Source organism: Hippopotamus amphibius, chromosome 3 (genome assembly GCF_030028045.1).
Source record: "Hippopotamus amphibius kiboko isolate mHipAmp2 chromosome 3, mHipAmp2.hap2, whole genome shotgun sequence".
NCBI classification, from domain to species: Eukaryota; Metazoa; Chordata; class Mammalia; order Artiodactyla; family Hippopotamidae; genus Hippopotamus; species Hippopotamus amphibius.
Window position 1 is genome coordinate 48,142,795 of NC_080188.1, and position 13,236 is coordinate 48,156,030.

At 40.2% G+C, this 13,236-nt stretch overlaps 1 protein-coding gene across 4 annotated transcripts in view; it reads left to right on the forward strand.

Moving 5' to 3' along the window:
• The window catches only part of SHROOM3 (shroom family member 3), a 123,642-nt gene that overhangs the window by 27,484 nt on the left and 82,922 nt on the right, over window positions 1–13,236 (forward strand). The window contains exon 1 of one of the 4 annotated variants that reach the window (XM_057726581.1): window positions 6,996–7,123. The exons of the other annotated variants lie outside the window; for them this stretch is intronic. The gene's annotated coding sequence lies outside the window, so the exon portion shown is untranslated. Of the gene's footprint in view, window positions 1–6,995; window positions 7,124–13,236 lie in introns of those variants that run through there. 4 annotated transcript variants of the gene reach the window in all.

A 13,236-nucleotide genomic window follows, 5' to 3' on the forward strand; every position in this document is an offset into this window, starting at 1 on the left:
TATTTACTCCCTGAAGAAAAGGTACTTTTATTTCATTACTTTTTAAAGCATACATGGGTTTTAATTTGGTGAGAAAAATATCCTTGCCATTAAGAGGATTCTGCCTCATTACCTCTTATAAAAAAAAAAAGCCCTCCTCTCCAAATTTGCAGAACTTAAGGAAGCATAAATTAAAACAACATTGTTGTTTGTGGCTTTGATCAACAAACACCCATCTCCAAAAGAAAAAACTGCAAACCAGGCCAGATTCAAAAAACAGTCCCTTCCCTAAATTAAATAAGTCAATATAAACAGCTTAGCCTCCCAACTGGATGAGAAAGAAAAAAAAAAAAAACGGGATGGGTTTGGGAGATAGGAGGAAGAACTAAGAAGGAAATTGAGTTGGGTTCCTTATTTTGCCTGTTGGCTTGATTATCCTCAATGGTTAGCTCTATGAGTATCAGACTTTTGATTTGGAATCAGGTAGTAAGAACTTAATGTTGTCTGTACTTTGCACTTAAAAAGCTCCTTTGCCATTACTCATTATATATATGGAATTTTAAAAATATCATATTGGCTAGTGGTTCAAAAAGATATATCCCTCCAAAAAAAGAGGAAGGTCCACAGTTTTCTACTCTGCTTCTGCAAATGCTTATATATATTTCTCTTTTTTCCCTTTTTGTCCACATAAAGAGAAAGGATATTTATGTATAACTACAAGGCAGCTTACTAGGAGGAAAAAAGGGGAGAGGAATGCCCAAGGAGCAGTAATGTATTTTTATGTTTGGAATATATTTGGTTATTTTCTTTTTTTCTTTAATTTTTTTTTGTCAAGTTTTCAAAAATTTTTAATTGTGGTAAAAAAAAAAAAAAAAAAAACCAGGACATCCAATTTACCATCTTAACCCATTATAAAGTATACAGTTCAGTGTGTTAAGTATATTCACATTGTTGTGCAACAGATCTTTAGAACATCTTTGTCTTTTGAAACAGAAACTCTATACCCATGAGATGACAACTCCTCATTTTCCTTCTTTACTGTTGTTTTTAAGTTGGAATTAAAAAGATGGCATCTTCTAATTCTGTATGATGTCCTTGCTACCTCATATGTCAGGAAGTCAAAACTGTTAAGTGTTTCTTATGTAATGTAAAAGATACCTGTTTTCTGTGAACAGTGATTACTTGTTTACATTTCTCTGGGTTACTCATCTTTTTGTCTCTCCTACACATTCTAAGATAGGTGAAGGACGAAACAAATCCTGACCTTGAACCCTTAGCAGACTGGCCTCTCTGATTCTCCCTTTACATGGGGTTCAAGGGTGAGTTGTCCTCTAATTACATAGACCCATTCTGCTTACCAGGAGCACACAAAAATTTCCAGAAGCCATTTCCTCCCTCCAACCTACTCATCCTCCCCGTTTCCCTCACTCTCTAGCAACTGGTCTCTGGTCTCACGCTTCACACCAGCTGCCAGTGTCCCCACTTGGGTTGGCTCCAGTTTTCTGAAGCCTGGCAGTTAGTTAATAAGAAAACCAGGATGTAAATCACTGGCTTAGACAGTTTCCTGTGGGGGAGCTTTTAAGTTCCCATCAGATCTTTTCATTCCAGCTCATGAAGAGGAGACCAATGTTCTCTTCAGACACAAATGTGAATATAGACCAGAGATAAACAAGGCGGGGTGCGGGCAGGGAGCAGAAGAGAAGCTTGAAGTCAAGATGCTGAGCATAGGCTTTCATTCTTTTGCCTGAATCTCATCCATTTAATGAAGAGTGGGGATTTTTTTTTTAATAGCAGAATTCTTGTGGATTTTTTTTTAATAGCAGAATGTAGTTTTTTTTTAAATAGCAGAATTCTCATGTGGATTTTTTTTTTAATAGCAGAATTCTTAATCTGGTAGTTCCAACACTGATATGGGAAAGATTCTCACTTGATAACTAGTAATATGAAATTTCCACTGGTATTTTTAAAAACAAGTTTTAAAGCACTCTTTGTTTTGTGAACTCAGTATAGTTCTAAAACTCTGATGGAATGTGTATCGGGGATCTATTCTCTACCATGCATGGCAATAGACGTGAGTAAGAAAGATGTGGTCCGTGCCTTCTAGAATCTTACTGTCTGTCTGGCTGTCAAAACCCTGGAGTATATTACAGTAGAGAAGGCTGAGGGCTGATACAGGCTAAGGAACAAAGTCAGGGGACCCTAAAGTTCTGTAAGGGATATAATAAGGTAAACAAAGCACTCAGACATAGCATCCATCAAATGAAAATCGTTATTAATATTAATAGCATCATCCAGATAGACATTACCCCCAGGAGTAGATATAATACAGGGCATACACACAATAAAACAAATAATGCCTCAAAGCCATATATAAGCACCAAAAATTTAGTTCGTAAATTCCAGGAGTGGGGGGGAAAGCTAGACAGGTTGGGGAAAGGTTTTCAAAGACTAGGACTTATGTAAACAAAGGGGGCCAAAAAAATCCTAGACTCATAAAAATGAGATGATGGGCATGGGTATAATGGCCTGGAAACATTAATTCACCAGTACTAACATGAGCTGTGTACCTTGGGCATCAGAGATGAAGGGGGCATAATCCCCTTCCTGACACATCTAGTCTAGGAGGGGAGATTTTGGTTTAATGGCACCAATAGCTCTATTCAAGGTTAAACGTGATAAGGGCTACAGAAGATGATTGAATGATGTATTTTTGAACTTTCAGAGGAAGGAGAAATTGCTTTTGGTTAAGGATCAGAGAAGTTTCATTGAGAAAGGAATATGTTTCACAGGTCCTGGGAGGTTGGCTGGAATTTCCTTAGTAGAGATTGGTGTTGAGGAAGGAATCTACATCCAGACAACAGAAAATGTGAGTAAGGTGCCAAGGAGGGAAACCAGGGTGTGCTTGCAAAATGGTAATTATTGGACTTGTTGACAGCCACGTCAATGTGGATGGAATCAGGCAAAGTTAAGTGCCCTTCATTTGGGATAAAGCACAATTTTTAAGGGAAAAATATAGTAACTTTCCATTTACCCAGGAAAAATAAAATTATTCTGGAGAGATCTAGGGCTTTGCTCTTCCTCCATTAGACATATAGGCAAAAAAAGGTATTTAAGTAGCTTTCTTTTTCTTGGTGCTCTGAATGGCAATAAAGTCTTTGCCTACAGAGAATAGATGGGCCCACTTTCCTTCATCCTCTAGGAGACAGCAAAACCTAGTCCTCTGATTAAAGTGGCTTAGCCCGTGTTCTGTTGGTCATGCAGGATGGTGTGAGAATGAGGCTTGGGCTTTGGAGTCAGGCAACTGCTTTGATTATTCATTCTGCCCCTTCTACACTGTTGACTTTGGCAAGTTACATAAACTCTGAGCTTTGTTTTCTATAAAATAAGACTAGTAATAGCTACCTTGAGGTATTATTGTAAAAATTAGAAATAAGTTATGTGAATCCTGGGGCATGTGTAAAACTAATACTGGCCACAAAATAAATGGTGACTATTACTATTACTGTTAGGCTACGCCCAGCTCTTTCTGGTCTACCACTGAGAAATGGCAGCCAACAGCCTGCCTGCGAGAACCTCCCAGAACCCTGCTATCTTATTGCCTTTGGCCAATAAAAACCACACTTTGGACACCTCCCAAAGGTGCTGATTACAAAGAACTTTAAAAATAAATTTTCTCTCCCATCTTATCTTCTGGTTCCTAGGCAGTGGCACTAAAGTATGCGGAATAATGCTGACATCCGGCTTGGGTTAGAACAGCTTCCTGAATACCTACTGGGAGAAAGTTGTGCTTAAAAGCAAATAAGCTGTAAAGTAGAGAAAAATTTTCCTCTTGCTGGAATCTACATGTGAAAGTGTAAAATAAAATTGTGTGACTTGAGGCAAATGAAAAAGATCCTAGAAAATGAACTATTATGGTGCCTGGTGGCTAGAATCTTTTCTTAAAGCACATTGTTGTAGGTTTTTAAAAAATGAGAAATGAATTGGCTTAAGTCAGTAGTTAAAGTGAGACTGCCAAAAAGGTAAACAGCAGCTACATTTAATTTCTTTGTTTTTATTTTGAGAGCCAAAGACACTAATACTTCAAGACCAATGAAGCTGCCAATTAGCTAGTTGAAAATTTTATTTTCAAAAATAAGTTTACAAATGAGGATAAGATAATTTTTTTTAACCTAAAGCACCAAATAGGATTGAACTCCTTTTGAAAAATATGTAGACGTTAAATACCATGTTGTCTAAACTTCAGTAGCAGTAAATCATCAAAGCAAATCATTTATATTTAAAAAATTCCAATTGGTTTTATCCTAACAACTTTTCTTGTTTTTATCTCTTGAAGTTACACTTCTGTAGCATCTTGGGTTGTTCTTAAAGCAGTGTATGGCAATGTTGATGTCATTTAAATATTTAAAATATTTATGTGTATTCAAGATTTCATATAACACAATCTTAAGAAGAAAACCTAGTCAGTAGAATAGATGTCTTGATGCTATGAATAAGATTCATGAAGTGTCTTTTTATTTTATTTAAGTAATTAATTTAATTTATTGTCTATGTTGGGTCTTCATTGCTGTGCGCGGGCTTTCTGTAGTTGCAGAGAACAGGGGCTACTCTTCATTGCAGTGCTCAGGCTTCTTATTGCAGTGGCTTCTCTTGTTGTGGAGCAGGGGCTCTAGAAGCACAGGCTTCAGTAGTTGTGGCACGTGGGCTCAATAGTTGCGGCTTGTGAGCTATAGAGCACAGGCTCAGTAGTTGTGGTGCACGGGCTTAGTTGCTCTGTGGCATGTGGGGTCTTCCCGTCCCGGGGCTCGAATCCGTGTCCCCTGCATCGACAGGCGGATTCTTAACCACTGTGTCACCAGGGAAGCCTGAAATGTCCTTTTTGAAAGGCCTAAAGTTCTGATATAATGGAAAGACCAGAAGTGCTAAATCAATGCGCAATTTAAAAAAGAAGTAATTTTGGTTTTGTTGATGTTTTGTATCATTATGAAGAAATCATTGTTGGTGTCTTTGATGAATTCTCTTGGTCAGAGAATCAGTTCTTTACAAATAAGTAAGTCAGAGGTTTGTAAGCAGTGGAATAACATGATGCTTTAATTAATTTATTTATTTTTGTTATACATTTATTTATTTATTTATTTATTTATTTATTTATTTTATTGGCTGTGTTGGGTCTTTTTTGCTGTGCGCAGGCTTTCTTTTAGTTGCGGTGAGTGGGGGCTACTCTTTGTTGTGGTGCGTGGGCTCCTCATTGCTGTGGCTTCTCTTGTTGTGGAGCACGGGCTCTAGGCACGTGGGCTTCAGTCGTTGCAGCACTTGGGCTCAATAGTTGTGGCTCACGAGCTCTAAAGCGCAGTCTCAATAGTTGTGGCACACGGGCTTAGTTGCTCCGTGGCACGTGGGATCTTCCTGGAGCAGGGATCGAACCTGTGTCCCCTATATTGGTAGGCGTATTCTTAACCACTGCGCCACCTAGGAAGCCTAACATGATGCTTTTAGACATTAACACAGATTTCTATAAACCATTTGTTCAGTTTGTATGCCAGTTTATGACAGTGTCACCTGCCTCTATTTCCAGTTCTGCTTTCTCCTTATATATGACATATGATTAGATTCAGATACCTCAACTCAGCCTTGAAACCCTCCACCTACGGCCCCCTAGGCATGCAGCTGTTTTCATCCCAAGTCTATTCTGCGCAGTCCTTCTCCCTTTTTATCTCTCATCTCCTGCACTGTCTCAGTGGCTCGTTCTCCCTACCCGGTCACCATGCAGGCTCTCAGGCAAGGAAGCAGTTCTTGTTAAAATACACGCTGCAAACCAGTGACAGAAATCACACTAAATTCCATCCCTAAATCAGTTATGCTCCCCCTTCCTCACACCGCCCTCCAGTCCTTATTTACCTTCATCTATATCTTCAGAAACTTACGCATATTTTTCTGAAAAGAAATAAAAAGGTTTATAGCTTCCGTCAGAACATTTTGGACTATGTCCCAGAAAAGATTACAATCCTCAGTTCTTATGCTTCTTGGCCACCATCAATTCAGACACTCAGTTCCCTTGACAGAAAATAATGTTCACGCTTCTGCGCAGGCTCAGGTTAGGCTGAGAATGCCGGCTGGCTCAGCCCTGAACGCCCTTGCCCACGCCGCCTCCCCACTTTCCCGGTGACAAGGACATACCGGTATGTGAATGCACTCCAGCTGAACCCATGCTTTTAAGGACCTGTCACTTCTGCAGTTTTACCTTTCAGGGTTCTGGGCCATCAGTCCTCATCGTCACCTAGATCACATGTCTTTTTCCCAGAGTCAAATGCCCTTCACATACCAAGCACACTTCACCTTCTTCCGGAAGGTTGCTGCCGCTGATGGGAGGTGGCAGCTGTTTGCAGTTCACATCATCCCTGTTCAGAGCTTTGGGGTTGAAAAGGGAAAACCCTTTCGCTGGCACAAACAACTACAATCACTTTTAAGCTAGTGAAATTTCATTGTTTGAATTGTGCTTGATCTGTACTTTTTACAAGTGAATTTACAGAGTGGGTTTTCTCCCCTGAAATTTTGCTTGGTGACCAAAATTGAAATGAATACCCAGAGTTGAAGATTTTACCATAATTCTCTGCCATAATCATCATTTGCCTCTATACAAAGTTAATCGTGATTATAAGAGCAGCCTAATTAATAAAAGCTAACACTGAATAAGCACTACTTTATGCCAGGCATTGTTCTAAGTGCGTCATATGAGCCACAAACACAATTATGGGAGAAATGTATCTGTTTCTTTTTTTAAAAACTGACCATAATTTCTGTTTTGAGAACTCATTTAGCAAGGAGACAGGAACTTAATATCAGCCAATCAGTCTCCTCCAGCTCCTAGGGTTACGTGCTTAGGCAGAGTCCAGGTGTGTGTGTGTGTGTGCACACAAGGACACGTGCGAGCATGTGTGCACGTGTGTGTTGCCGGGAAGTCGAGTAAAGTTGCACCTTTGGTCTCCATGTCACCATCTCCCCATGCAGGTATCTTCTGATCACATCCAGGCTGGGATAGTGGTGTCTGCAGCCTCCTCAGATCCATCTGGCATCTATGCCCTCTTGGCTTTTCCGGAAACATTCTCCTTCTCCTGGATCACTCTGGATTGGGAAGACTGCTGAAAGCGTGAGCCTCTTTCCCACCTATGTGCACCACACAGACGTTTCTTTGACTCCTACTCTGTGCTGAGTTCCCAGCAGCTCTGTGACTGAGTTAATTCTCCAGACTCTTGCTTGGGGTCAGGACCCACCACATACTTTCTGCTCTCAAATTCCTAAGCCTATCTGGAGCTCCCATCTTACATCATGTAGGACTCCAGCGTCAAACTCCCCTTCACTTCCCTCTGACTCTCCTTGCCCTTCTTTGTTAGTTCTAGAAAGCTATATTGTCTGTTGGAGGAAAACTGGCTCTAATGGAGTATCCTTTCAGATCTTAGGCCTGGATTCTTTTGTTATATAAATTTTGCTGAGTCATCCCTTTCTTGGTCAATGAGTGACACCAACCGGGAGGAAAGAGGAAATTCAATGGAGGGAATAAGAACCATGAATATCACTATCACTCCTGCCTCCCAGACACACACACTCAATGATTAGTTCATATAATCTTTGCAAAAACCTGTGGGAGGTGTAATCATTCTTATTTCACAGAGGAAAATCTGAAGCTTAGTGAGATCAAATAACCTTGCATACTACTGGCAAGCTCTAGAATCCAATCCATGCTCTGGACCACCAGACCTAGCTATCCTATCACATGGTACTGAAATAATTTCTTTAGATATCTGGGTTTCCCACTAAACTGAGCTCCTTGAAGTCAGGGCTAGGACCTCATCCATCCTGATATCCTCAATGTCCTGCACTTAGCAGGTGCTCAGTAAGTGGTATTTGAATTGAAATGGGTAAAGAGAGAGGAGGAAAGAGGAGGAGGAGGAGAAGGGGAAAAGGTGAATGGGAAAATTCCCTTATCTAAGCTCTTCTGAAACTTCCTGCATGATAGTCCATCTACTAAAATATAAGTGAAATTGAAAGTTTAATGATATTATCTAAATCATATCTAGAACCCGACGCTCCTTACATTATACTGTCAGATTATTCTAGGCATAGAAATTAATTCTTTGTGTCCAGAAAACGGTATAATGGCATTGGTGACACAGCAACAGTAAGTGGGGACCACGTGCATATAAGCAGTGGCCAGAACTGCTGATGTTTACCAGCCAATGCAGTTCTAGTTGATTTTTATTTACTTTTTAGACATGGCCACCCAAGATGCTGGTGGTATATAAATCTTATCACGTCTGGAATTTCATACCTTCTATTAAATTTTTCTCTGAAAGTTTTGTTATTTCATAACATATAAACCCCTCCAATAACAAATATCATATTAGACTGTGCATCTAGATGAAGGGTAAAGGTTTTAGGTTGTGACGTGCCTAGGTTCCAATCAAAGGCAGGTTTGCTGAAGTTGTTTTCTCTTCTTCATAATTGTCTATCTACCATACGTTCTTTTTTTTTTTTAATTTTTATTATTTGATCTTGTAACAGATACTACAGCACAACAAAAGTAAGGTGAGAAAGTTAACGTTTCCCCCATTCTCCCTGTCCCAGGTAACTTCAGTTAACAGCCTGATCAGTGTTCTCCCTTGTGTGTTTTGCACCTGTGTTCAAGCACATCTTCCTGTTTTGAGGAGTTGGATGTTTCTTTTTATGTTCTGTCTCCTGCCCTCCCCTTGTCTTTCACTCTCTAGTAGCTACCATCTCTTGTTCTTTACCCTTTTCTCTTCTCCATCTCTTTTTTCCCTTTTTCTTTCCCTTCTCTGTTTTTTGTTTTCCACCTTTTCCTCTTTCTTTCCACATTTGCCTTGGAGCACCCAGGTTGTCAGGAAATTGGATTCACCCTCAAACTGTGACAGCTCAGCCTAAGCTTCAGGTATGAACTGTATTTCTTGGGCTGCCTTGCTGTCGTACCAAGCCCCAGCATAAGAAAGGGGGAGTGGTGAAAGTAAAATTTTCAGTTAATCAAAAATAACTTATTTGAAATATTTCAGAACTCAAGGTGCTTTTTTTTTTTTAATTATATTTTCCCATCACACACACACACAGAGACATTCTTTTTTTTTTTTAACTTTTTTTTTAAATTATTTATTTATTTAATTTATTTATTGGCTGTGCTGGGTCTTCATTTCTGCACACAGGCTTTCTCCAGTTGCTGAGAGCGGGGGCTACTCTTCATTGTGGTGCGCAGGCTCCTCATTGTAGTGGCTTCTCTTGTTGTGGAGCACAGGCCCTAGGCGCGTGGGCTTCAATAGTTGCAGCACATGGGCTCAGTAGTTGTGGCTCACGGGCTCTAGAGCACAGGCTCAATAGTTGTGGCTCACGGGCTTAGTTGCTCCGTGGCATGTGGAATCTTCCCAGGGCAGGGCTTGAACCCGTGTCCCCTGTATTGGCAGGCAGATTCTTTACCACTGCGCCACCTAGGAAGTCCTCAAGGTGCTTTTTAAATTATTCAAATCTTTATTGTATACATTTAATTCAAAGAGTAAATCATACTTCTTGTTTTCTTAAAAATGCCCAAACTCTACAGAAGTGTTTAAAAGCAAAAGGTAAATTTGTATTTATCACCAGAATTCCTCTCCCTGCAGTCCTACTCCCCAGGAATAGCTTTGCATTTCCTTCCAGAAGTTTTTCCGGACTTTTACAAAACAGGTAGTAAATATTGTATATAATGTGTATGTAGACAGTAAATGGGAAGCTTTTTCACTTAATGATCTGGACCTCTCTCCACATCCCTACCTGTAGGTCCACTTTTCTTTCAAATGCTGCATGATATGCTTCACAATTAATGTAGCCATTTTCTATATGAACATTTAGGTTGCTTTCAATCTCCAGGATGCATATCTAGTCTTTTAGCCAAGACCTTCCAAAAAGAATGCTGTCAGTCCTTGTCTCCTGATTGACTTGAGGCTGCTGACCTGAGTGACTGTTACTTAATCAGTGACCTCCCCTCCCCCCATAACATTGAAAATGGCCTTTGTCTCCTGTGTTTCCACGAGGACAAAAACTTGCTGACTGCCTTTGCTGTTGAGAGCTATCCCTTCAAGTCTTGTTCGGCTAGTTGTGTTGTTCTGTTCTTCCTTTTTGCTTCTGGTTAGACCTATACAGGTTTGATGCTGGATCCCAAATCTGACCCACAAAGCCACGCACGCTGCTGTTGAGTGCTTTACTAACATGCATTTTTGGTGATGCAGATAGTGAGTGAACTTTTGCCTACCTAGTCCTCCTCTCTTTTTTCCTTGGGCTCTGACCTTTGCAAAATTCTAAGTAGCTTTTTGGGTAATAACCAGGTTGCATAAAGGCCTTTACTTGGGGCCCTGGTCCTGGGGCTAAAAGAACAGCAGGAAACACAGAGGTGCCCTTGTCAATGTGAATCAGCCGCTAGCAGCAGCAGATGCCTTAAATAAGGAGAGTGAGGAAGGTGTCAGCTCAGAGGACTTGCAGGCTCCGTGGGCTAATTACGAGAAAGGCCTGTGGTAGAGGGGTAACTAACTCTGAGAAGCTGAAAGAAATTAAAGGGTTTCCCCCTTTTATGTTACAATCATCACTTCATGAAATAAATGGTCTCCCAGGTTTGAAGCAGTCTTAAATGCATTTCCTTACTTTCAATTTCCATTTTAACATTTTATTCAGTAGGATGGTTGTTCACTTGTTTTTCACACTTTTCTGTGAGTGGTTCAAAAAAATCAAAATATTTATCAAAGTGAATATTACATTAGAAGCTACAAACAGTTCACACTAACCCCCAATACCCATTTGGGAAGGAAGCACACCGTATGTTCTTCCTAATATTTTCTCTCTGAAGCAAATAATCCGTGTTTCAAGTGTATTCTTTTTTTTTAATATATATATATTTTTTAATTAATTTATTTTTTATTTATTGGCTGCACTGGGCCTTTGTTGCTGCGCGTGGGCTTTCTGTAGTTGCGGCGAGTGGGGGCTACTCTTTATTGTGGTGCACGGGCTCCTCATTGAGGTGGCTTCTCTTGTTGTGGAGCACAGGCTCTACACACGCAGGCCTCAGTAGTTCTGGCACGTGGGCTCAATAGTTGTGGCTTATGGGCTCTAGAGTGCAGGCTCAGTGGTTGTGGCGCACGGGGCTTATTTGTTCCGAGGCATGTGGGATCTTCCTGGACCAGGGCTCCAACCTGTGTCCCCTGCATTGGCAGGCGGATTCTTAACCACTGCACCACCAGGGAAGCCCCAAGTGTATTCTTTTTTTTTTAAATAATATTTTAAATTAATTAATTTATTTTATTGGCTGTGTTGGGTCTTTTTTGCTGTGCACAGGCTTTCTTTTTAGTTGCGGTGAGTGGGGGCTAGTCTTCGTTGTGGTGCGTGGGCTCCTCATTGCTGTAGCTTCTCTTGTTGCAGAGCACAGGCTCTAGGCACATGGGCTTCAATAGTTGCAGCACATGGGCTCGATAGTTGTGGCTCACGGGCTCTAAAGTGCAGGCTCAATAGTTGTGGCGCATGGGCTTAGTTGCTCCGCGGCATGTGGGATCTTCCTGGAGCAGGGATCGAACCCGTGTCCCCTGCATTGGCAGGCGGATTCTCAACCACTGCGTCACCTACGAAGCCCTGTAGTCTTTCTTGATTGTGTTTATATTGACCATTAAACAGTCCCTAGAACAGATTTTCAATATTCAACAGATATTGACATTGTTTTTCTAAGGTGTCAACATCGGGAAGAAGAACACAGATGAACCAGGAAATTTATCGTATAGCTGTGGCAAGAGCCTGTTGTTATTCAACAAAGACTCATGTTTTAAATAGTTATATTTTTCACATTAAAACTTTATTTGGAATAATATGAAAGAAGGCCAAACTGAATTGGTAAGAAGTAATGGTTGACTATTTCTAAGTGAAATTTAGTTTCATATTCTAAAGTATAAAATTAATGGTAGAGTATTTGAGTGAAATTTAATAAAATACAACATATATTATAAAACTTACTAATGTAATATAGAAAAGAAGCTAAATTTGTGAAAAAAATTTCAAAATCCAAATCACGTTTATGATTTCTACATGTAGTTTCTTTAACGATATAATTAATTAAATGTATTAGGCTAATTTAAATTAAATAATTGAAACAATAACTGCTGAGGCTGGACTTTAGAGACATGTGGCAGTAATCCTAAATTTCTTAAGCTTTTTGTTTGAAAAACATACTTATTCTCACAGTTTCTCTTTAGTAATAAGACCTGACAATTGCAGGGGAGAAACAAACTTTCGAACGTGTACACAGTATGAATCAGATCGTTCTGAATTATGCCAGATCCCCAATTAGAATAGCCTAATATGATTTTAAATATTTTTACGTTATCATGTTTAACTCAAGCTGAAATTTGGGTTTGTAGGTTGAAATATTTCAGTGAGATGGGAGGGAAATGATTTGACCGATGCGTGCACGCAGTGCCCCTGCTGCCAGTCCTGTCACCAGCCCTGCTTTCCACTCAGGACCCCCTCCCATCACCACCTGGGTGCACCTTCCACGCCCTTGTCTGGTACGTCTCTGTGTAGGTGGGCGCTGTGGTCTCCACGCTGTCAGGGGCTTGTTCCTGTGTCTCTGATCTTTTCCTCCCACCACCAGCTCCAGCATCAGAGGCGGCTTGGGGGTGGGGAGGGAGGGCAAAAATGTGCCTTTTTCCAAGCGTAAATCTTATGGTATGTAAATTATATCACAATAAAGATGTTTAAAAAAAGAATCATGATTTTAAACAAAAGACAAAGTATGCAAACAGCAGGTTGCTGACTAGCCATGCACACCCTTTCTCTAAAATCAGGTTGGGTACTTTTCCTATTTGTTACCTCCTCATAAAAGATTTTAGCATTTTTTAAAGCTTTATTTTTTGATCACTATATCTGTTTTCATTTGAAAAAAATAAAACACCTTGGATTCTAGTGTGATACACCATTTATGAGAGTAGTCTTGATGCAGGAACTAAAGGACAGAAACCATCTTGGCAGTCATCCATTCACACACCTGATATGTGTAACTATTTCATGGTCATTTATCATTTATGCTTTGTGAGGAAGGGATGGACCATTTTGCAGGAGAACTGAGGCACCAGGTGAGGGAACTTGCCCCTAGCTCGTGCAGAGAGAAGTTCATGTAATTTTGTATTGTGGTGGAGATTTTTTCATATCCAGTCCCACCTCTGATCCCACAAGACAGTTTGTTTTCCTTTC